This window comes from Arvicanthis niloticus, chromosome 25 (genome assembly GCF_011762505.2).
Source record: "Arvicanthis niloticus isolate mArvNil1 chromosome 25, mArvNil1.pat.X, whole genome shotgun sequence".
NCBI classification, from domain to species: domain Eukaryota; kingdom Metazoa; phylum Chordata; class Mammalia; order Rodentia; family Muridae; genus Arvicanthis; species Arvicanthis niloticus.
Window position 1 is genome coordinate 38,547,819 of NC_133433.1, and position 25,257 is coordinate 38,573,075.

The 25,257-nt window shown below is 41.8% G+C and overlaps 1 long non-coding RNA gene across 8 annotated transcripts in view; it reads left to right on the forward strand.

Annotated features, from left to right (window-relative positions):
* The window catches only part of LOC143438650 (uncharacterized), a 29,436-nt gene extending 15,619 nt beyond the window's left edge, over nucleotides 1-13,817 (forward strand). For 4 of the 8 annotated variants that reach the window (XR_013107360.1, XR_013107362.1, XR_013107361.1 and 1 more), the window contains 2 exons: nucleotides 6,314-6,432; nucleotides 12,395-13,817. This is a non-coding gene — a long non-coding RNA (uncharacterized LOC143438650). Of the gene's footprint in view, nucleotides 1-6,313; nucleotides 6,448-11,432 lie in introns of all 8 variants that reach the window. The other 4 variants (XR_013107364.1, XR_013107358.1, XR_013107363.1 and 1 more) reach the window with 3 other exon arrangements.
* Nucleotides 13,818-25,257: the final 11,440 nt, after the last annotated feature.

The window sequence follows — 25,257 nt, forward strand, 5'->3', positions numbered from 1 at the left end:
TTCCTTTTACATAAAATATGTTTTGGGTTAGCACAATATTTAATGACACAGAGAACAGTTACACTGGTAAAACACCAACAGTGGTGCAGATGAAATACAGGACCAGGGTGGGATCCCTGAGACCACAATGATGGAAAGAACTAGCTTTGACTTCCATTCATGCACCTATATAAAAGTTGGTTTTGGTTTTGTCTTTGGTTTTTGAGACAGGGTTTCTCTGTCCTGGAACTCACTCTGTAGAACAGACTGTCCTAGAACTCACAGAGATCCTACAGTCTCTCCCTTCTGAGTGCTAGGGTTAAAGACGAGTGTCACCACTGCCTCGACAGAAATGCAATTTTTAAATACTTATAATTTTAAAAGGACCATTGGACAAATTCAGCAGGTAAGGCACTCTCTGCCCAGCCTGGTGACCTGACTGTCATCTCCAGAACCACATAGCATAGAGAACTGACCTTTGAACCTCGTCTTTAGAATAGAAGCCATCAAAACATTAACTGATGAACGGTAAATGTGCTCAGTTGGTTTGAAAATATATATAAGCAAGAAATTCACTGGCCATCAGTAACCACCCTTGCTAAGTAAATTCTGAGTTATTTAACCACCATTGAGTGGTGTGTAAGACAGCTCTTAGATTTAAAACCCCCTCGCATCTACTACACTAAGGAGAACAAAATAAGAGTAGTGAATGAGAGTTCTGGGTTGGTTGTATGGGAATGGATACTCCTAGGTGTGGCCAGCAAAAGGCACACTGTTTAAAGTTATCATTGACCTGTCATGAAGAGGCAGATAAAGTGGCCCATGCTTATAAATCCCAGCCTTTAGGGGCTAAAGCAGTAGGAGCCTCAGTTACAGCCCAAACTGGGCTAGGTAATGAATAAAACCTCTCAAAGTAAAGATAGATCCTGCCTCATTTTGTTCTGAGTGTGTAGCACCCATCCCAAAAGGGTAGTGAAGCAGGCCTCCCTAAAAAATACTTAAGGAGTTGAAGACAAGATGCCATTTCATTTCTGTGCCTAGTCCTATGAACCCTTTGCTGGGCAGTTCTCCCATGTAACTTAAGGTCCTTAAGTGTGCTTCAGCCCCCTCACCATTTAACTTCAGTAGCAACCTCTTCCTTCCGGTAACAGGCTTTAGTGTTTCCAGATAGTGTCAAATATCTCTTCAGATTCAAAACAAGATTGAGAACCACTGGCCTAGTTTATAAACCAATGGCCTAGTTTTCTGTTGAATATTAGTGAGTGACTAAGCTTTGGTGTAGCACATTTTTTTATCTTGGTTTTTGGAGCTGAGTTGTATTGCTAGTGTTTTCTCCAATTAAATATTTATGCTTTTTTTTTTTTTTTAACTTTTTGTTGTTGTTTGTTTTTTGAGACAGGGTTTCTCAGTGTAGCCCTGACTGTCCTGGAACTTACAATGAAAACCAGGCTGAATTCAGAGATCTTGAATTCAGAGATCAAAAGCCTGTGGGATTAAAGGTGTGAAGCACCACACCCTGCCTCATTTTACCCTTTTGATAAGTTTATCTAAGTCTTACATAGTTGACTCATGCATACAATGACTCAGCTTTCCATGTGTGGTGATATATAGATATATACAAGGCTGTGAATTGAGTTGAACACTTTAAACCCTAGAGTTTAATAGTATATTCAAAATAATGATAGTACATCATGACTTTAAAATGGCCAAGCCACAAAATAAGGAAGTTCAGTCCTATATCATTCTGTGTGCACATGCCCCTCCAATTACAACATTTTCCTAAACATCTTTTTTTTTTTTTTTTTTTTTTTTTGGTTTTTCGAGACAAAGTTTCTCTGTATAGCTCTGGCTGTCCTGGAACTCACTCTGTAGACCAGGCTGGCCTCGAACTCAGAAATCCTCCCGCCTCTGCCTCCCAAGTGCTGGGATTAAAGGCGTGCGCCACCATCGCCCGGCACCTAAACATCTTCTGACCACATTAGCCTAGCTTCAAAGTATCTACTCACATAACAGAAAACCACAGATCTATTACATTTCACCCTAATCTTGAACTGTGTTTAAATTTACTGGAAAAGTTTGAATTGTATACTATCAATCAAAACCAATAAAGTATTGCTGATTCTTGTCCTTATTTTTTATTTTGTTTCATGAGTATGAAGAGTAATTGTCAGAACCTGGCTGCTGTGGCACATGCCTATAATTCTAGCACTCTGGTGGTAGAAGCAGGATAATCACAAGTTCAAAGGCATCTTTCAGTACATAGGAGTTCAAAACCAGTTGAGGCTAAAATTCCTATCTCAAAATATAATAATTTTCTTGGACTAGGGGTTGAAGGCATACTAATGAAGAAGCCTAGCTAAGAGCAGCTAGCACTGGCCTCAGCACTTCCCCAGAGGTCAAGCAGGCTGGCACTTACCTCAGCACTTCCTTTTCAGTCCTGCACCACCTGTCTCTCCCAAAAGACACAGCCAAAGGCCCCACAAATCCTCATTCCAATAGCAACTCCCTAAGAATGAACTCCATCCTGGTATCAGCCTAAGAACAGATAAACAAATTCAGCCTTCATCCTACATGCTGCCTGAAGCTGGCACCCTCTCTGATGGATGGCCAAACACTCCCTAACACAGGTGGCTTATGGCCTTGGGAAAAGCAAAAATTAGAGAGAAATCATGCCAATTAAGAGTTCCCAGGCAGCTATGACCAGTTTGTAAAAACATTATAGCTTCTCTTATCTGCTGATTCCCTCCCCCCATGTAACCTGCTTGTATCTATTCCCTATACTCCTAGACACGGGACTGCAACTTTGCTTTGTGCAATTTGCGGTCCAAACCTGGGTTTGAAATAAGGGCTTTTATGTTTCTCTACAGCGGATATGGCAATTCTTTGAGATCTCTTGGAGATCCCGAGACCTGGGCATAACACTAACTTTACTCAAGGGCTCATGTTTCATTCCCCATTGGAAAGGAATAGTAATACCCACTTGGTATGGTGGGAAACCCTATAGTGATAGCCCCTGGAAGGCTACTGCCAGCCTAGGTTACACAGTAAGACTGACTATGTGTTATGGTAGTGATGATGGTGATGATGATTGTACTGGCTGGTTTTGTGTGACAACTTGACACAAGCTGTAGTTATTACGGAAAAAGGGGTCTCCTTTGAGGAAATGCCTCCATGAGATCCAGCTGTAAGGCATTTTTTCAATTACTGATAAAGGGAGGAGGGTCTAGCCCATTGTGGGTGGTTCCATTCCTGGGCTGGTAGTCTTGGGTTCTATAAAAAAGCAAGTTGAGCAAGCCAGGGGAAACAAGCCAGTAACATCCCTTCAGGGCCTCTGCATCAGCTCCTGCATCCTGGCCTGCTTGAGATCCAGTCCTGACTTCCTTTGGTGATAAACAGCAATGTGGAAATGTAAGCTGAATAAACCCTTTCCTCCCCAACTTGCTTCTTGGTCATGATGTTTGTGCAGGAATAAAATCCCTGATTAAGACAATGATGATGATATACATTAACAATAGAGGAAGAAAGTGGTAACAACGGCCCATACAGGGCACACCCACTAGGGTTCAGAGGGAAAAAAAGACAAAAAGAGCACGTTAAAGTGAAAAGGAATAGTTAAAAGGTTGATAAAAACTTGTGAATTTAAGATGAGAAAGATGGAAATGAGAGGCTGAGACCACAGGGGGAAGCTGCTATCTTCCAAAATGTGTAATCAATGGATAGTGTTTATCATGATCCAATTTTATTTCCTTGGTGTGTATTAGGCAGTGGGCTAAGATTTGTGAGTGTTCTATTTTTAGCCATACATTTGAAATGTAAGTGTAAATCATTTCCAATTGATGATAGGGATAAGCTGGGGGTAAAACCTCCCACACAGAAGTAGTGTGGACTAAGCTACTCCAACAGTCCTCGTGATTCAATGCCTCAAGAGCTGACAGTGGTGCTTGTTCATCAGTCATACAGCAAGCCAAACTAGAAACAAACAAAATTGTTGTTTGGTAAAACTGTAGAATCTTTACATTCACAGCTATGGAAATCTTGAAATGTATTAATTGTGGTGGGGGTGGGATATGGACCACTTTGCCTCGAGATTTTTAACACATGATATGTTTCTCTTACCCTAGCCTCAAAACACATCATGATACAAATATTAAATAATGCCAGTGTACAGTTACGAAGTTCTTAAAATGAGGTTACCTCTTTGTCATGATATATAGACTTGAATTTGAGCTTAACAGACCTGGTGTGTCACAGAGTAACCTAGCCAGGTATATTAACTTTGCATAAATATAGCTGGGTGTGGTAGACATTAGGGAGCTGTGATTATTTCTTTTATTTAAAAAAAAAGTGGCTCAAAGGGCACTATTTACATTAGAGTAGAAAAACCAGTCTTGATGTAGTTTCTCTAACTAGTGGTTGTTTTGTTTTCTTTTGTTTTGTTATGAATTGAAAGATTAACCAGAGTCTAAGAACAATACAGAGTTCTACAGGGCTTAGAAATGTGGCTCAGGGTACATCACTGGCCTAACAAATAAGAGGCCTAGATCCCAGCCACCACTGGAAACAGAAAAAAAAAAAAAAAAAAAAAAGACTAGCCCCTCTCGACCTGTCCATCTTAGCCTTTAAACAACAACCACAGACAGGGGAACTTCCTGCAGAACACCTGCTGTGCCTATGACTACTTCCTTAGGTATTGCAGTTCCTAAGGATATCAACCACAGTCTGCCACGTGTCCACACCATGACACTCAGCATGCCCTGCATTCAGTGTCTTTGTGATTCATGGTGAGTTCACTCAACAAAGACAAGTCATGGATCAGACACTCTAACAGGTATTTTGTATAACTAATTATAGCTATGCTATGCATGCTTTTCCTCGCCTCATAGCATACTGGAACTCAGCAGTCTGCCTTGTTCACCTCCTATAACAAGTCCCAACGGAGCTCTTGAAACATATTGTAGAGAATAAACTTAACCGTCTGTCCTTCAGAAGGTATATGGATAAACCATAGTACATTCACACAATTGAACACCACTCTGTAATAAATAAAAAGACACAAACCAGAGCTACCCACATGTGTCAGTATGGATATGTAGAAAACATATTTAAGTGAAAACTTAAAGCATTTAACAAGATGATATATTAGAAAGAATGAAAAAGCCAGATAGTATGGTTTTTTGTTTTGTTTTATTGTTGTTGGGGTTTTTTGAAAGCATACAAATACTGCAGCCTAAAGGGTGAAGACTTTGGCAGTTGATTACAATATTAAAATTAAAAGTAGCAGATCTAGTTTATCTTACACAAGTATTTGTGTGTGCAGAAAATAGCATCAACAATAGTAGCTAATGCAATTTTATTTGGGGGTAAAAGGCTGATTATTACTAGTAGAGAGACTCATTAAATTGTACATAAATCCTCTGCATCCAGGACAAAAACAAACAAAAAAACCCAAGGAACCTTATACAGTGTATATAATTAACTCTAAGACACTTCTAGAAAACAGAAGTGCTGTAAACTTTGCTTATTTCCAGGAAGTTATTCTGGGCACTTGGGGCAAACTTGAGAAAAAAGAAACTTTTCACTCTGCCCTGGAAACATTTGAGCTCAAATAGTCTATCCATCAGAAACCGTTAGTAATTTGTCACAAAGGATCTTTCCTGGCTGGAGGGAAGGCATGAGATGAGGCACAGGGAACATAGAGAAATGTGGCCTTTCACAAAGCTATATTCTCAAAATGAGTAGCAATAGATAAGAATCTTCTCATCTGGACCTTGCTATAGGCCTCTTGCCATCTCTAAGTGTCCTTAGGTTGCTATGGTCTTAACTTAGATGCAGTAAAAACTGCAGAGAGCAAGAGCTGAAGTTCTGGACTCTACCCATGTCTACTAGCAGATGAATGATCTCCAAAAAAAGTACCTAGCTCTGCTGAGCATGGTTGTGCACACCTATACTCCCAGCACTCAGAAGCAGAAGGAAGCGAATCTTTGTGTGAGTTCAAGACCAGCCTGGTCTACAGATAGAGTACTATGTTAGGAGCCTCGGCGAGCGGTGATAGCATTCACCATTACAAGATGGCGCGGGCATCTTGTAATGGTGCTCCCACAAGTAAACAACTAAACTGCGCAGGTGCAAGAGGCGAAAGCGCGCCAAGCCACTGCCCATCCCGGGGCGTAATATGGGGTGATGAGTGAACAGCCAATCAGAAGTGAACACGCCACTCTAGGGTGCATATAAGCAGTGCCTTTTCCGGGCTTGGGGTCTTCCACTTCAGCTGATACAAGAATAAAGCCTCACTGTAGTAACTACCTGAACACTGCCTCCCATGTCTCTCTTGCAGGCGAGGGGACTCGGAAGGGGCGCAGAACAATCTGGTGCCAAAACCCGGGAACTTCAAGGTGCCACAGAGACCCCCCCCCCCCCGAGACTCGGGGTGGGTTAAAAGACTACAGGATCAAGGTACGTCTCTGAGAGGTATGTTTAGGGTGGAAGCCTTGGTTGCGAGCGGATTTTCACTCATTGCCGCCGCTTCACTAGTTGGACTCTTGCTTGCATTGCTCTCGCTTTTAGCTTATTTGTGTTGTGAGGATCCAGCTTGCAGCACAGCTATTAATGCAAGTCAAGAGTTTTTAGAAGAGGTCCACCCCAGGGTATCAGAAACAGAGTGTGTTAGCCGGCATCAGGCTAAGGGGACTGGGGAAAAAAGATAAGGCCAAGGAACCTGGAAAGGGGAAGCAGGCAAGAAGGCCTGGACAAAAGAAGCAGACCCAGGAGTCTGGTAAAAAGGGAGAGTACTCAAAAGGAACAGAGGCCACTGCAGGGCCTGTTAAGAATAAGGACCCTTCACCAGCTGGTGAAGAGAGAGTGGAGGTCAAAAGGACCCCCCCCCTTTACCCCAGTAAGGAGCTTGCCGCCATAGACCTCAGCAGCTCCGAAGAAGATCTAATGCAAGGAGAGGAAGAAAGCCTAGAGGAGGGGGCAGCCGCCTATGAACAAAACAGATATGGACCAAAAAATAACCGTCCTGAGATAAGACTAAGAAAGACCTTGAGTCCCTCGGCCCCGCCCTTGCCTCCAGCCTACAACCCGGGCAGCGTCTCTAATTCATTTCTCAGCCCAGGAGATCAGAGACAGCTACAGCTGGCATTTCCTGTCTTTGAAGGGACAGAGGGAGCCTGTGTTCATGCCCCAGTAGAGTATAGGCAGGTCAAAGAATTAGCTGAGGCAGTACGTGCATATGGAATTGGGGCTAATTTTATCGTATCCCAAGTGGAGAGATTAAGTACAGCTGCTATGACGCCAGGAGACTGGCAGGACACAGTGAAGGCGGTACTTACCAATATGGGCCAATATTTGGAATGGAAAGCGCTCTGGCATGAGTAGTTACAAGCACAAGCCAGAGCTAATGCAAGCATTGAGGGTCAAGAATTATGGACTTTTGACATGCTGGCTGGAGTTGGTGTACACGCGAAGGACCAGACCACTCATCCCTGGCAGGTCTACGCACAGATAGCATCAGCTGCAATAAACGCATGGAAGTCTCTCCCTAGGAAGGAAAGCAGTAACCTTTATTTGTCCAAGATAATTCAGACATCTAATGAGTCTTTTTCTGATTTTGTGGCCCGAATGACCGAGGCAGTGGGTAGGATTTTTGGTGACCCGGAACAGGTGATGGCATTGATAGAACAAATGGTCTTTAAAAATGCTACAACGGAATGCCACACAGTCATTGCCCCTCATAGGAACAGAGGGTTACAAGACTGGTTGAGAGCCTGTCGAGGCTTGGGAGGTCCCCTTACTAATGCCAGACTTGTAGCAGCAAACTTAGAAATGGCTGCAGTCCTCCTTAAAGGTCAGAATCGTGGAAAATTCCCTTCAAATCAAATGGCCCGATGCTTTGCCTGTGGAAAGGCGGGACATATGAAGAAAGAGTGCCCAAATAATCAAATACCATCAAAACTGTGCACCAGGTGTGGAAAGGGCTATCATCTGGCTCGGGATTGCCGCTCTGTTAGAGATATAAGAGGTCAGATCCTCCCTCCAAATCCCTCAGCCATTAAGGAAGAAAATTTTTCAAAAAACGGATATACGGGCCCAAGAACCCAGGGCCCCAAAAGATATGGGACACTGCTGAACGCTCAGGGGACTCTTCGCTGCATAGCCACAAGGGGTTCCGCAGGAGTGGACCTCCGTTCCACTTCCCGAGTCCGACTAATGCCACACATGGGGGTGCAGCTGATCCCCGTTGATTATAGAGGCCCCCTGCCAGGGGGAAGTGTCGGCCTTATTTTAGGCCGCTCCTCTCTTACTTTAAAAGGACTTGTGATACACCCCAGTGTAATAGATCAAGATTATACTGGAGAACTTCAAGTTCTCTGTTCTAGCCCACAAGGCGTATTCTCCATCTCCCCTAGGGACAGGATTGCTCAATTGGTTGTCCTTCCAAGGTTGCGTTATTGTTTTCCATCCACCGGGAAGCTAAGAGGTGCTCATGGGCTTGGTTGCTCAGGAACTGACTTTGCTCATCTGGTGGTTGACTTTAAAACTAGAACCACCTTACAGTTAGCAATAGAGGGGAAAAACTTTACTGGAATTCTGGACTCAGGAGAGGATAAAAGTATTATTTCTTCTAATTGGTGGCCCAAGGCATGGCCTGTCAAACGATCGTCCCACTCCCTACAAGGATTGGGATATGAGGCCAGCCCCACAGTCAGTTCTCGCTCATTGACTTGGCAGGCACCAGAAGGTCAAACAGGAAGTTTTATACCTTATGTGCTTCCTCTCCCTGTCAATCTCTGGGGAAGAGACATCTTACAAGACCTAAGGCTAGTTCTGACCAGTGAGTACTCCCCACAAGCTATAAACATTATGAAGAGAATGGGATTTAAAGAAGGGAAGGGTCTTGGCAGGAACGAACAAGGAAGGTTAGATCCTAACCCACAAGAATCAAACACAGGAAGACAAGGCCTGGGTTTTCCCTAGTTGCCATTGAGGGTTCTATGCCCATACCCTGGCTCTCAAAGGAGGTCGTATGGGTTCCTCAGTGGTCCCTATCATCTGAAAAATTGGAAGCTGCTACAAGACTAATTAAAGAACAAGTGCAGCTTGGTCATCTAGAACCTTCTACCTCTCCCTGGATTACACCCATATTTGTCATTAAAAAGAAATCCAGAAAATGGAGACTTTTACATGATTTAAGAGCCATCAATGCACAGATGCGACTATTTAGCTCTGTTCAACGAGGCTTGCCTTTACTCTCTGCCTTGCCTAAGCAGTGGAAAATCATAATTATAGATATTAAAGATTGTTTTTTCTCAATTCCTTTGTGTTCACAAGATAGACCAAGATTTGCATTTACACTACCTACTATTAATCATTTTGAACCTGATAAAAGATATCAGTGGAAAGTTCTGCCTCAGGGCATGGTCAACAGCCCCACTATATGTCAGCTGTATGTACAAATGGCCCTTGAGCCAGTTAGGAAACAATTTCCTTCTCTGCTGCTGGCCCATTACACAGATGACATTATTATGTGTCATAAGGATTTAATTACTTTACAGACCTCATACCCCTTATTATTAAACACCTTGGAACAGTGGGGTCTACATGTTGCTACTGAGAAAGTTCAATTTTCAGAAACTGGCTCCTTTTTAGGGACGATTATCTATCCAGAAAAGATAATTCCTCAGAAATTGGAGATTCGTAGAGACCATTTACATACTTTGAATGATTTTCAGAAATTATTAGGTGATATAAATTGGTTAAGACCATTTTTAAAAATTCCCTTGGCCGAGCTGAAACCTTTATTTGATATTTTGGAAGGGGATGCTCATATTTCCTCACCGAGGGCCTTAACACCGGCTACAAGCCATGCTCTGCAAGTAGTAGAAAATGCTTTACAAGATGCCCAACTAAAACACATAGATGAAACCAAAACCTTTGACTTATGTGTTTTTAAAACTAGACACTTACCAACTGCTGTGTTATGGCAGGAGGGGCCCTTGTTATGGATTCATCCCAATGCTTCTCCCGCAAACATTATTGAATGGTATCCAGATTCAGTTGCTCAGCTTGCCCTTCGTGGACTAAAAGCAGCCATTACCCATTTTGGAAGGGAGCCTAAGGTTTTGATAGTGCCTTATACTGCCCATCAAGTCCAAATATTAACAACGACCTCTGATGTTTGGGCAGTGCTGGTTACTTCCTTCAATGGTCAAATAGATAATCATTATCCTAAGCATCCCATCTTACAATTTGTCTTAACTCAAGCTATCATATTTCCACATATTGTGTCTCAGGAGCCACTCCCAGATGGAATGGTAGTTTATACGGACGGGTCAAAAACAGGAGTGGGTGCCTATGTGGTTAATAATAAGATTACATCCAAACAATACCATGAAACCTCACCTCAAATTGTGGAATGCCTAGTGGTGTCAGAGGTTCTGGAAATCTTTCCAGGTCCCTTAAATATTGTTTCAGATTCTTTCTATTTGGTTAATGCAGTAAAAGCATTAGAAGTTGCTGAGTTAATTAAGACATCTAGCAGACTTGTAGAAGTTTTTCAAAAGATTCAGCTTACCCTGGCTAAGCGAAGATTCCCTGTCTTTATAACTCATATTAGGGCTCACTCAGGCTTACCGGGACCTATGTCCCATGGAAATGACCTGGCAGATCGAGCCACAAAGTTGATTGCAATTGCCCTTTCGCCAAAATTGAATTTGGCTAAAGCCTTTCATAAAAGGTTTCATGTGACAGCTGAGATGCTACGATGTTGATTTAACATCACTAGAAAGGAGGCCAGAGATAGTGTGTCTCAATGCCAAAAGTGCTGTCAATTCCTACCTGTTCCCCATACCGGAATTAACCCTCGGGGAATTAGGCCATTACAGATCTGACAAATGGATGTTACCCACATCCCATCCTTTGGCAAATTACAATATTTGCATGTCTCCGTTGATACCTGTTCTGGAGTTATGTTCTCCTCTCCATTGACCGGAGAAAAGGTGGCCCATGTTATTCAACATTGTCTCGAGGATTGGAGTACCTAGGGAAAGCCTAAAATCCTTAAAACTGACAATGGACCAGCCTACACTTCTCAAAAGATTGGACAATTTTGTCACCAAATGGAGGTGACACACCTGCCAGGTCTTCCTTACAACCCTCAGGGACAGGGCATCATTGAGTGTGCTCATTGTACCCTTAAAACTTATTTGATAAAACAAAAAGGAGAAGTTGAGGAAGCTCTGCCCACGGTGCCACGGGTTATTGTCTCTCTGACACTTTTTACTCTTAATTTTTTGAATTTGGACAGTCAGGGCAATACAGCGGCTGATCGCCATTGCCTGGAACCAACTAGGCCAAAAGAAATGATAAAATGGAAAGATGTTTTGACTGGTCAATGGAAAGGCTCAGATCCTATTTTAATAAGATCCAGGGGAGCAGTTTGTGTTTTTCCACAGGAAGAAGACAACCCGTTTTGGTTGCCGGAACGCCTGACGCGACACCTCACAGTTGGGGACAATGATTCCTCAGCGGGTTCCCCTAAGAATGCTTTTGATTGCTACATGGATTCTCCAAGCTTGGGTTCCTAGTATATATAGTGAATTTAGATGGGCTATCCTATCTGCTTTTCCAAAACCTATGCCCTTGCCTCTTTTTTTTTTTGTTTGTTTTTTTGTTTTTTTGTTTTTTTGTTTTTCGAGACAGGGTTTCTCTGTGTAGTCCTGGCTGTCCTGGAACTCACTCTGTAGACCAGGCTAGCCTCGAACTCAGAAATCCGCCTGCCTCTGCCTCCTTGCCTTCTTAAAAGGCGCCGCTTCTGCTAAACAGAATTTCTCCTATACCTTTAACTATACCGAGCGAATTAATGCCTCACTCCAGTTTGTGCATATCCTCCATTTCTTTTCACCTTATCCAACCACTCCTTTAATACTTGTACCAATGTAACTTGCTTTATGTCCCAGTGCTGGTCTGCTCTTGTCTATAAGCAGGCCCTAATAGCCAGAATACCACATTGGATCCCTATCCCCATTCAGACATCTGAAACCTTGACTTTATTTCGACAGAAGAGAGATTTTGATATAACGGCAGCCATTGTCACTGCTATTACCATCCCTTGCAGCTGCAGCTGTGACAGCCGGCATAGCCATGGCTAATCAAGTTACAACAGCTACTGTTGTTAATCAAATTTCAGAAAAGACTTCTGAGGCTTTGACCACTCTACAGAAAATGGATGCACACTTGGCATCAGGCATTCTGTTGGTCAATCAGAGAGTTGATTTGCTCCAAGCCCATGTGGAACAACTCACAGATGTGGTTCAGATGAGCTGCGTGTCAGCAACCCCACATCTATGTATTACACCTCTGAGATTTATGAACGATACATTTATTCAAAGCCATAATCTTTCTGCTTATTTACAAGGGAATTGGACTGGGGAGCTGGAGCAGATGCAGCAGCAATTGCAGATCTGGATCTTGAGCCTTGATGGAACACGAGTGGACCCTGTTGCCCTTGGCGATTTTACTTCTTGAATTTCTTCTGCCTTTTCTTTCTTTAAGGAGTGGGTGGGGATAGGCCTGTTTGGTGCAGCCCTATGTTGTGGATTGGTGTTCATGTTATGGTTGCTCTGCAAGCTCAGAGCCCAACAAAAACATGACAAGGCCATTATCGCCCAAGCACTCATAGCCTTGGAGCAAGGATCTTCCCCTGAAATTTGGCTATGTATGCTAACAAAGTAACTGATGACTGAGACCCTCAGTCGATGCACCCCACGGGTTCAGCCCATTGCACTGGGTCGATGAGAGGTCTAAGTCTAGCCAGCCCTTGCCTGAATAACTGTGGTACCTAAATATTTAGAGGTGTTTGCGAGTGGGTACTCGACAGGGAATGTTCCACGAGTATGGACAGATTTCCCAAAAGTATGCCTGATTGCACAAAGGTTTGATGCCAAGAAACCTCCTCCCCTGGTGGCACCCCAGGGTGGAGGCTCCCTTTCCCAGACAAAAGGCATCGAGATGGGTATGGGAAGTATTACTCATTGCACGACTCGGAAGGGGCGCGGAAGAGTACTGGACAGCCAGGGTTTGTTACACAGAGAAACCCTGTCTCCAAAACAAAAACAAAAAGTACCTAACTTTCTGTATGCCTTAGTTTCTCTACCTTTACAATGTGAGTATGCTATGAACAATAATACTTATAGAGAGTTGAATGTAGTGTAGAGTGAAAAATTATAAAGACCATTTTATGATATATACTTTTTCTCTACCCTAAACCTGAGCAAAAGAATGCAAGTTCCAGAAAGCAGAACTGGATGTAAGATTTCAGGCTTTCACTGCCCTGGGACACACTCTGGGTGGAGGGCATTATCCCTGAATCAGAGGACACTTGCTGGATTAACATTCCTCAAGCCTCAGGGTGGGGCTATGGCAAGTGAGAAATAGTTAACCTGAAATAGTTGATAATGACAGGGTAGGGCACAATGACATGGTAAAAACTACATTTTTGAGAAGAATGAGTATGCAGAGTGATTTTCATGTGGCTCTAAATCATTTAGGGTGGGTTCCTCTGAAATGTTCCATTGTTCTTGGTTAACCCCCCTTGAGGTTTTCCCAGTGTTACAGCCTGCTGTTGTTCAAAATTTGTAAAACAACCAACCATGTGTAACCACTCAAAAATGCAACCAATCATGTGTAACCATGTGAAAATTCCTTCCTTTCCCCACCCCATGCTATAAGAAAAAAACCCTCAGCTTGCTGGCTTTTTGTCAAAATTCTGTTCCTGCATGGACGAGCAGTTTTGACCTTGGCTAGCCAACTCTCCAATAAACCTCTGCTGATTGCATCCAGGTATGGTTTCTTGTGATGTTTGGATGGTCATGATTTCCTGAGACTTGAGGAAGGGTCTCCCGAGTTTTGGGGGTCTTCAGTAGCACCTGATGTGTAGTAGGTGCTCTGTTATCATGGTCTACTAGTTATATAAGGACCCTTTTCTCTTCCAAATACATGACTTTACTCAGCCTGTGCTGCTCTGGAACTCTTTACTTTCTGTAAAACTGTCAATCCAGGCACATTTTGTTTTGTTTTGTTGGGGAATGGGATATCTAGTCTACCAACGGCATGTCATTTTTGTTGTCTGGACTGTCACAGAATTACAAACCATTTATATGTTCTTCCTATGCTCATTTTCATTTTGTTTTCATTTTTGTGTTTGTGTTTGTTTTTCTAAGATTTATTTATTTTTATTTCACATGTATGAATGTTTTTCTTGCATATGGTAGACCATGTAACCACTGCATCCTCTGGAACTGGTAAGTAAAGCTGGGTCCGATACCAGAGCAACAAGTGCTGTTAACCACTGAGCCACTTCTCTAGCCTATTTTTTGTTTGTCTGTTGGGGCTTTTTTTTTTTTTTTTTTTTTTTTTTTTTTTTTTTGAGGTTTCAACCTTAGGAGTGATGGAATAAAAGGCATTAGTCAGTATACCCAGCTTCTAGTCTGTCTTTATCTGAACACTTATCCTCTTCTCCAACACAAACTGGAAGTACCTGAGGCATCTGTCTTTTCAAAGATGCCTTTACCAGTTAATGACACAAAGCAATGAAACAGTTTTTAAAAACAAAGATCTTGGGGTTGGGGAGATAGTGCCCATGGATGGCACATATCCATAACTCAGTATTTGAGAAGAAAAAAACTCAGAGGTATCACATGGTTGAGACCATTATGGCCTACCTGGCCTCAAAAAAAAAAAAAAGGAAATTGAGTTATTTTATGTAAGTTATTTTTTATAAGGTCATTTATATGACTCTGTCTTAGACCACTGTCTTGTTGGGGTAGAGATCAAGTATTACCAATAGAATTTAGATTCTATCTCCTAAAAATAGAAAAAGAACTGTATTAGGTATCCTTTTTTTTTAAGATTTATTTATTTTATGTATATGAGTACACTGTCCCTGACTTCAGATACACCAGAAGAGGGCATCAGATCTCATTACAAATGGTTGTGAGCCACCATGTGGTTGCTGGGAATTGAACTCAGGACTTCTAGAAGAGCAGTTAGTGCTCTTAACCACTGAGCCATCTCTCCAGCCCAAGTATCACCTATTCTTGTTGTTATAAAAATTACAATGTGATTTCTGAACAAATGTATTGTTTCTTTCTTCTCCTCTGCCACTTTTCTTCTTTACCTTTCTCTCTCATCTAACTATGTCCTATGAAAGATAAGTAAAAATTGTCGCTATACAATTGTATCTAGGGTGAAACCTCTATGCATGGCCTGAGTTACCAGTGTTTTTTTTTTTTTGTTTTGTTTTTGTTTTTTGTTTTTGTTTTTCAAGACAGGGTTTCTCTGTGTAGCCCTGGCTGTCCTGGAACTCACTCTGTAGACCAGGCTGGCCTGGAACTCAGAAATCTGCCTGCCTCTGCCTCCCAAGTGCTGGGATTAAAGGCGTTTGCCACCACCCACCTGGCTACCAGTGGTTTCTTAAAATTGAAATTGTATCATTCATTTAAGATGTTGGGGTTCAGGAGTCACCCCACAAACCACACCAACACAGATCTAAATCAGACAAGGATCATTTATTGAATGCATATCCTGAGACTGATCAATCAGGGTAGCAGCTCCCAGTTCCCAAGTCTGAAGCTGTATCAAAGATGGCATTATGTACTGGAGATGTAACTCGGATATAGGGTACATATATACCATGGACAAGGTTGTAGATTTGATTCCCAGCATCCACTCTTCCAGCTACCACAAAATGGTCTCCTGGATTACAGACATGGAGCCTGGAAAGTCTGGCACAATTATTTGAGAGCTTGTCTGGCATTCATGAAGTTCTGGATCTAGTCCCTCACACCACATAAGTCTGGTACATTGTCACAGGTATTTCTTCTCAGCAGTTTTAGAAAGTTGAGGCAGAAGGATCCGAGTTCTGAGGCCAACCGGTCTACATTAAGTTCTAGGCCAGCTAAGACAACACAGTGAGACCCTGTATCAAAAAGATTAAAGATTGTAGAGCTCTGTCCAGATGTGATGGTGCTTAGAGACAGGAGGATCAAACATTCACCACCAGCTTCTGCTACTAAGCCAGATTCTGATCTGAAAAAACAAACAAACAAAACCCAGGAGAGAGACAGAGTGCTAACACACTGCATGCCTTTCTTTGTAACACCAGAGGTCACTGTAAGATAGAAATTTCCAGCACTATCTTAAAGTGTTGAGCTAAACAAGATTTATTTTTGTTTATTTTTGTCATTCCGCAAACCACACAAACACTGATCTCAATCAGACAGGGATGGTTTATTGAATGCACATCCCTAAGACTGATCAATCAGGGCTGTAGCTCAGAATTTGGGGACTGAGGTTACAACCCTGAAGATTTTTCTATATCAACTTATAAAAGCAAAAACCACAAAAAATTGTATTGAGCTCATATGCAAATACAAGCATAGCATGATACATGCTCATTGACCTTTAGTGGGCCCTACATGAAGCTTATAGTTGTGGAAGTTCATAACATACAAAACATAACGAGGTATGGAGTTAGCATGACCCTGCTCTGAGTTAAATTATTTTTCTGTGTCAATGACAGGCATATTACAGCACTAATCTGAAATAGCTGACAGGCATGGAACAAAATGGCTACAGCTATGCTAGTGGGGCAGACCTCAACAATCTGAATGTGTGCTTATTCAGAAGACTATTTTTAAGCCTCCCACATTTTTACTTGCCTGTATTACATTTACACATTTTAAAATTGTCTGAGTGTACTTCAACTAAAAAAATAAACCAACTTATTTAAGATTGTAGAGAGCCTTGCCTCAAAGTAGTTTTCCTTGAAGCATCTTCAGAATCCTTTTCCAGCAAAAATGTAATACAATTTCATAGTTCAGTAGATAAAGGCAGACTTGGAGTTAGAAAATATAAATTATTAAATTTACTGTATGTGGGTAGTTTCTTATAGATCTTTACTTCTGACTCTGCTCATGTTTCTAAATTCTAACTCAAAAATCGTAATTTTTTCATTTTGTAGGAGGAGCTAAGGTGGGAGGAGTAAAGAGAGGAAGAGGAGGAGAAAGGAGAGGAAGAGAAAAAGGAAGAGGAGGAGCTAAGGGAGATGGAGAATGGGAGAGGGAAGATGGAGGCTGATGTTAGCTTGTCTGTAGTAGTCAAAGGTAGTTGGTATATCTAGGTAGGGTATTGAATTACACCTCTGATTGTAAGGGTATCTAGTTATTGATCATCACTAAATATATGAGTCTTTGGATAATCTGAGCATTAGAGTCTCATCTGTACCGAACCCGTGTTGTTGGCGGGATGGAGCCTTGCAGAGACAGCGTGGAAGACTGCCAGAGCCATCTCTCACGCTGACATCTTGTGGGTGGCAAGGCTGGTGTCTCTAGCTGGCCATTTCTAGCTGCGGTGTGCACGTGGCCTCATGGCCTCAGAACATGGCATCTGATCTAGGCAGAGACTGCAGCTTAGATGGCTTGCCGGCAGCCACCTTTTAAATAATTACTACAACACCATTCTACCTATATCCCCCTACATACATTAAATAAATAGGTGTTCTTAAAAGACTTGTGGAGCTGGAGAGAAGGCTCTTAAAGAATGCATGCTGTTTTTGCAGAGGACTGGATTCTGGTTCTCAGCACCCACACCAGACATCCTTCAACTGCCTGTGACTCCAGCTCTGGGGGAATGCAGTCCTTCTGGTCTTTGAATACCCACAATCATACACATATTTTTGGAAAAAAATTTAAAAACATTCATATTATGACTTTGATAAGCAGACTATTTTTCAGACCAACACTTTTCAGTGTATTCAGGAACTATGGCAGAAAATAAGGCAAAGTGGGCTGGGGACGAAGCTCTGGGTTGCAGCAGATACTCACCATGTTCAAGGCCCTTGATTAGATGTTCTGAACAAAATATGTTAAACAAAAAGGAAAGAAGGTGGACATGGAAACTCATGTAACAAAGCACCACACTCATCCTAAAGGGAACACATATCGCTTATTCTAAGGCAAGTGTGATCATGCCCTGTGAACATGAAGTAACCTCAAAAAAAAATAGCATGATCTTGTGTGAAAGTAGTTACATGAACTTAAAAAAACAAAAGAGATCATGTAACCACACTCACTTTGTACAAAGTCCTGGCTGACCCTGGAACTCACAGTATAGATCAGGGTGTTCTGCATCTCAGATCTGCCTGCTTCTGTTCCACCCAGGACTGAGATTACAGGTAGGCTGTCACATCAGAAATTTATATGTGGGTTCTGGGGATCCCAGGCCCATTACCCATGCTTACGCGAGCCATTTCTCCAGCCTTTAGAGTAGTTCTAGTCAGTCAGTCAGTCCTAAAAAACCAGAAATAGGTGTGCCCTTTCTGGGGATTTCTGTTATTTAATGCTGGCCTATAATCCTGTAACAAGCACTTAAAAACCACCTTTGCTAAAAAGCATTGACTTCTCACTTGGACCAACTAGATGAACTGTAAGCAAGATAGAAGCTTGGCACCTCTGCCTTCATTTCATGTCTGTGTCATTCTGGCTCCAGCTTAACTTGCATAGGCATGTTAGTCATTCCCAGGAGTGTCTGTTTACACAGCCAGTCTTACTCCTTCAACACCGAAGGTGCAGACTGCTCATTTTCCTACACCTGAATTCACCTTAGATTCCAGGAACAGCAAGACCTCATAGGGCAGACCACAGGCAGATAAGGGTAATTAAGGAAGAATGTAAGGCTGCTCTTTATAGCTTAAGTAATCAACTTGTAGGAACAAGATTGTTTCAAGTCAGGGCTTCTTCAGACTACCTTGCAGGCTGAAATACAGATCAAAGGCAACACCGTGACCAAGACTTCTAACAGGCATACATCTCACCCTGTTCCCCAGGAACTATAGTTACTACATTTAAACCTAAAGGTCATGTGAGAACCCCCCAAAGAGGAACTTGAAGGTCACTGAGATGTTGTGTTCCTTTCCCCAACATGTTAGTTAAATCTCTCTCTGCTTTTTATGTTTTTAATTGAAGAGTCAGTGTGGAGGCCAAGCTGAACTCGTTGAGATGGGGCCTTTGTCTGTACATTTTGAAGAGTTCCAGCTCTGTGGAGACTATTGCAGGAGTATCACACCGGAGGAGAAATCCAGGCCAGCCTAACTGTAGAGTGAGCCTCAGCCTCAAATATATGGGAGACGAATGCCTAACACACATGTGGCTACCAGACTCAATGTCCAGCATCTTAAATTAAATTGAAACTTATATATTCTGATTCATACATGTCATTCCAACACTTAGAAAACCGAGGCAGGAGGATTTTCAAGAGTTCCAGGCTAATATATTACATATATATAATATATTAGGATTTTGCTGTAATAGTAGGTTTGTATTTAAATCCAGCTTTGTCTTTTTAGCTGGGTGGTATTGGGCAAACTATTAAATCACTTGTTTGATTTTGGAAAATGAAATCTGATTAAAACACTGTAAAAAATTCTCAAAGAGCTAATAAAGTTTAAAAATTAAAAGTACAGAAAAGGGGGCTGGAAAGATGGCTCAGTAGTTAAGAGCACTGACTGCTATTCTGAAGGTCATGAGTTCAATTCCCAGCAACTACATAGTGGCTCACAACCATCTGAACAGAATCTGACACCCTCTTCTGGTATGTCTGAAGAAAGTGACAGTGTACTGAGTATACACATACATACAACAAATACATAAATCTTTCACACCTGTAGGATTTGCTGAAGGAAGCAGAGGCAGGAGGATCATGAGTTTGAGGCCAGCCTGGGGTACACATCTGGGGCTGGAGAGATGGCTCAGTGGTTAAGAGTACTGATGGCTCTTCCAGAGGTCCTGAGTTCAATTCCCAGCAACCACATGGTGGCTCATAACTATCTGTAATGGGATCTGATGCCCTCTTCTGGTGTGTCTGAAGGCAGCAACAATGTGGTAATATAAATAAAATAATTTTTAAAAAAGACCAAAAGAACAATGGGTGTGTATGTTAGTTACTTCTCTGTTGCTTTGATGAAACAACATGGGTTCTGTTTCTCAATGTCTAGGAGTCGGTCATGGCCAGTAAGCATGCCAGCAAGTGCCAGCAAGTGGCAAGTTTGAAGAACAAAGCAGAGTTCAAACAGGGAATGGGACTAGACTATAAACAACCCAGGGACAAGTTTCCTCCAGCAAGGTTCTACCTTTCACAAGTCCCACAGCCTCTCTAAATACCTCCCCAAAAACCACCAACTAGGATCCAAGAGTTCAGATACCAGGTCCTATGGAGGACATTTCTCATGTAAGCCATCAGTATACAAGATGGTTAGTTATCAGGGAAGTACAGTTTGAAACAATAGTCAATCTACTTCACATTCAACTAAGTGCTAAAATGACTCCAATTATGAAATATTGGCATAGATAAGAAACAACTGTAACCCTGTGTTACTCTGGAATTTAAAATGATACAGCCACTATGGATCAAAGTTGACAGCTAAACTATAGTACAATCAATTTAAGCTTATCCCTGACTAGCTTACAAATAAATGAGACTCAGACTATGGTTATTTTATTTGGCTTTGACAATTACTGGGGTGGGGGGGGGTAACTCCTAATTTACTCATCTAACTGATGCCCTGGGTACTTTCCCAGTGGTATACCTTAGATATTTGCTGTTTCTCCTGACCACATGCCCATGGTCCATCTTCTCTTGTGGCAGCTTCTTCCTCTCTTCCCATTCTTCCTTCTTCTTCACCACCCCATCCCATTCCTCTCTTCTGTCTCTTCTCCACCCCCAACCAGGTAACTCAAATTCTACATACCTCTAAGCCCTCCACTAATTGGCTGTAGCCAATTTTATTTAATCAATTGTTTTAAATCAAGGAACAAGATTTGCACAACAAAAGCTTGTAAAAGTGAGAATTCATTCATAGGCCTAGACCTTCTCTTCAGGTACAGTATTTAGCATTATAAAACATAGCAACAGACCAAACTTTAACACTAAAGTTTTATGGTACTCAGCACTCTTGTGCTTGTCCAGAGAAACCAATGCATTTGTCCACACAAAACAGAACATGGTCCTCAAAGCTTTACTCACTACAGTCAGTGTCATGGTGAGGCTGTAGCTCAAGCCACAGAGCATCTCCCCAGCACATGCAAGGTCTTGGGTCCATTACTGGCAAAACCAAAAAGGAACAGTGTCTGTCAGTACATAATCAAGTCAATCAGGACAGAGAGACTTCTATAGATTTGGGGCAAGATATAATAGATTTTGGGGGTAGAGAGAGGTGAGGTCTCAACCTGTAACCCAGCATGGCTTTGAACCTAAAGTAATTCTTCTGCTATGGTGCTGGGATTACAGGCATACTTCTCTACAATGGGTTTTAAATGCCAAGACTTGAACCCAGGGTGGTCTTCTATACTTGGCAATCAATCTCCCAGCTGAGCTTAAGTTATGCCGCAATCTTATTGGTAGTCTTTTATATGGTAGTTTTGGTGGTGATTACATAGCTTCATATACTTGTCAAGATATAATTTATACATCCAAAATTATATACTTTAACTTTGGCAGATGTGGTGATGTTTGCCTGTAATGTCTAATGTCAGAGTCAGAGATTAGATACAGTGAGTTCTAGGCCAGGCTGGAAACAAGAGAAACTCCAGAAACAAAAGAAAGAAATGTACCCAGTTTTGTGGGAACAGCCTGTAATCCAAACCCCAGAACTGAGGACAGCCTGGGCTATATATATATATCAATGCCTCTTCTCAAAAAAAAAAAAAAAAAAAGACTTTATTTCTTGTAAAATATATCTGACCAGATAAAACATCGACAGACTTCCTGATGAAAACAGTAAGATACAGAGAGAAAGCCAAACACGGACTTGAGATTACAGGAATCTTGAAAGCTAATCTACAGACTGCCCACTATGATACATTCTAATGAATAATTGGTATGCTTGCCAAGGATGTCTCCTCACCACTTGTCAGCAATAAGCCATGGGGCAAAAAAAGAATAAGGAAAAGAGTCTATGAAGCATCACAAGAACTATAAGCAGACTATGACAATAAAACTAATTTTTAGAAAAAAAGTAAATATAGGAGATTGAAATGTTACACAAAATTATAGGCAGCTGGTTTCATCTGGCTAGCATTTGACACATAAAGCAGTAGATAGTTGGTCTAGAAACACATTTCCTCCAAATGCTGCTTGTTTGTTTTAAGATAGCATCTTATTCTATGACCTAGGCTGACAAGGAAGTCATTATGAAGCCTAGGTCGGCTGCAAATTTAAGACAGACCTCTTGTTTTGACTCAACTCCCCAACTTCTGAGATTGCAAGTGAGTACGGTTATGAGCACTTAGTAACTGTTGCTGTTAATTGGAAGGTGGCTTGTTTCCGAACAGATCACACCAGGCCAGCACAATCCCACAGGAAGAGGTTCTTTATTGAATGGGGGGAAGAAGCGAGGAAGAGAAGAAAAGAGAGAGAGGTTCGGGTCTGTCTTTTATCTGGGCCCTGACGAAGATGCCAGGTAATGAAGTGCACCACTACCCACAAGTATAATAAATACTCACATACTCAGGGAGTGTGTGGTGGTTGCCATGGCAACAGACACCCGAGGTTTCTTGTCGCCTGGGGATGACATCATCACTGGATTTGGAGGCTAACTGTAAACTGCTTCTGATGCTAGCAGTTATGTTTTGGTGAAGATTTTTTTTCTTCTTTTGATGCAGGTTGTGGTGGAGTCCCCAGAGGCTCATGTATTTGAAAGCTTGGTCAAGGGGAATGACACTATTGGGAGGTGTGGCCTTGTTGGAGAAAGTGGGTCATTGGGAGCAGGCTTTGAGGTCTAAAATGCTTCTGTTGCTGCCTGTGAACCAAGATGTAGAAGTCTCAGCTCCTCCAGCACCACGTCTGCCTGTATGCTACCGTGCTTCTAGCCATGACAATAATGGGCTAAACCTCTGAAATTGTAGGCCAGCCACAATGAAATGTTTAGTTTTATAAGACTTGCCGTGGTCATGGTGTCCCTTCACAGCAGTACAATCCTAAGGCCCCAGGGTCTCAAGTAATTCTGGATGCTGTTGTTTAACTCACCCTGTAGCTTAATATAAGCTTGAACTTCAGACCTCCAAGTCTTCTCCAGCCAGCAGCTGGGATTGCTGGCAGGCATGGTAACTGCTTTTTGACAAATTGCAGCCTGGAGCAGTGGTGCATATTTTAATCCCACTACCCACGAGGCAATCTCTGTGAGTTCCAGGGAGCCTGTTCTACACAATGGAGATCCCAACTAGTCAAAGGTAGATATTAAGACCATCTCTCAGAAAGTAAAAAAACAACCAAACAAAAAGGAAGTATAACAGCTAGTTGTCTTATCATAACTTTCCCATAGGACCCCCGCAGTGTTAACTTTGCAAATAAATTTACAAAAGAGACATTTGTTGATCCCACTGAGCAAGAATGAGGACCACCACCCAAATTAAAGCCAATTAGTTACTATGTATAGGATTTGACTCTCCAAAGTGGGCTTTGAGAGACCAGTAAGGGTGAACTTATAAAAAGGCTTCTTTTTATAAGGAGAAAGGTGTTTTCAGAGGAATTTGGCAGCATAAGGATTTGGCAAGCAAACTGCAGAAGCTGACAACATATGTGATTATTTGACAGGTCATTTTGGCAGAACATCTATAGATATCTCAAGATTCCTTGGCTGAACATCTTATGAGGGCAGAGTTCAGAATATGTTCAAACTGTGAGTTCCCTAGGTGGGGAACATGTCAGATTCTAGAAGTAGTTTAAAGCATGGTCAAAGTTGAGTTATACAGTAAAGAGAAACAAACTTATTCTGACCTTGTAACAAAACGGCTTTCAACCTTAAGATGGAATCAGGTTGGTCCATCATACCCTCTTGTTTTGTGTCCCTTTCAAATTCTTTATTGGGAACTATCATTTCTGTCTGTTTCATAGGCTGACAATTTCAGCAGAGGGTAAGTATTTTATCACTTTCTATCTAGCAGTAGACAAAATTTGTAATGCATCAGAAGATACGTGGCCTGATTGTGTATTAGTGGGCCTGCAGCCCCTGAGATGAGAGTGATTAGCCAGGGTGACAAGTTGAATAGGGATTGGTACCAATTATTTCCTCTTTGGTAATCTAAGTATTGGTTTTAAGATCATTTCATACCACAGCTATTGTTTCTCAAATTACTCCTGATTGGCTGGCATAGAAACAGCAAGTTTCTCCCTCAGCCACACACACCCTTCTTTATTTCATAAGAGCAAAATGAGACCTCTCCTGTTTGGCCGAAGTGTCTGCTTGTTCTAATTCAGAGGCTGAGTTTTTTTGTTTTTTTTGTTTTTTTTTTTTAAGTCTAAGTCCCATTTAATTTAGGCATTTAAGGTTTTGATCTCTTACTCTTAAAGGACTAGTGCTGATGTTTCCAGGGTTGCAAAAGCCACTATTCCTGTACCTACTACAAAAGTATTATTACAGTGGGAACCATCTGCTTGCTCTGGGATGGTCTGATGTTATAGCTAGATGTAAGTGGTCAGCATCCCCATCATAAATACAAATTTGAGGACAGTGAATGAAAATATATTAAAAAAATGGATCTGTCTCATGTACAATGGAGGAGACAGATAACACATAATTCCACCAGTATAGGCCTACCAGACATCTGTACAGGCAGAAAGAAATAGCTGTTTGTTCTCCATGCCAGTGACAGTTAGGTTTCATACAATGGTCACACAATTAGCTAAATAAAGAGATGCCAAGTGATCTGATGTATTGAAAATCCTGTTCTATTCATCACCTAGGATTAACTTGGGCTGGGACCAAGGACAAGTATCAGCAATAACTTGTGGTAATGCTGTAAAGACTGGTTATAAGCCATCCCCCCATAATAAGGGAGTTTTAGATTCAGACAAAGCCAACAATTTTGTGTTAGATTAGGTGTAGCATGATTGAGGAGGGAAAAGACTACTGACAGCATAGTTAAGATGGGAACTGTCATTGGGATAATAGATGTGGGTATTGGAGGCCTGTGAACTTTGAATGAGGGCAAGGTATGTGGAGTCATGAATAAGAGTAGAAGTTCAAATAGGCCTGACAGTAGTCAGCAAGTCTTTAGAATGTGTGCCTGCTGTGGTAGTTTGTGGGCATGATGGGAGAATCTGGGATACTGGGAAAGGATTTTTACTGGGTCCTTTAGGTACTGGTATTTCTGGTTGAAATTGTCTTCTTTGAATGGTAATGAGGGTAGCAGGATCTTGTACAGGATCAGAGATATACAACCTAAG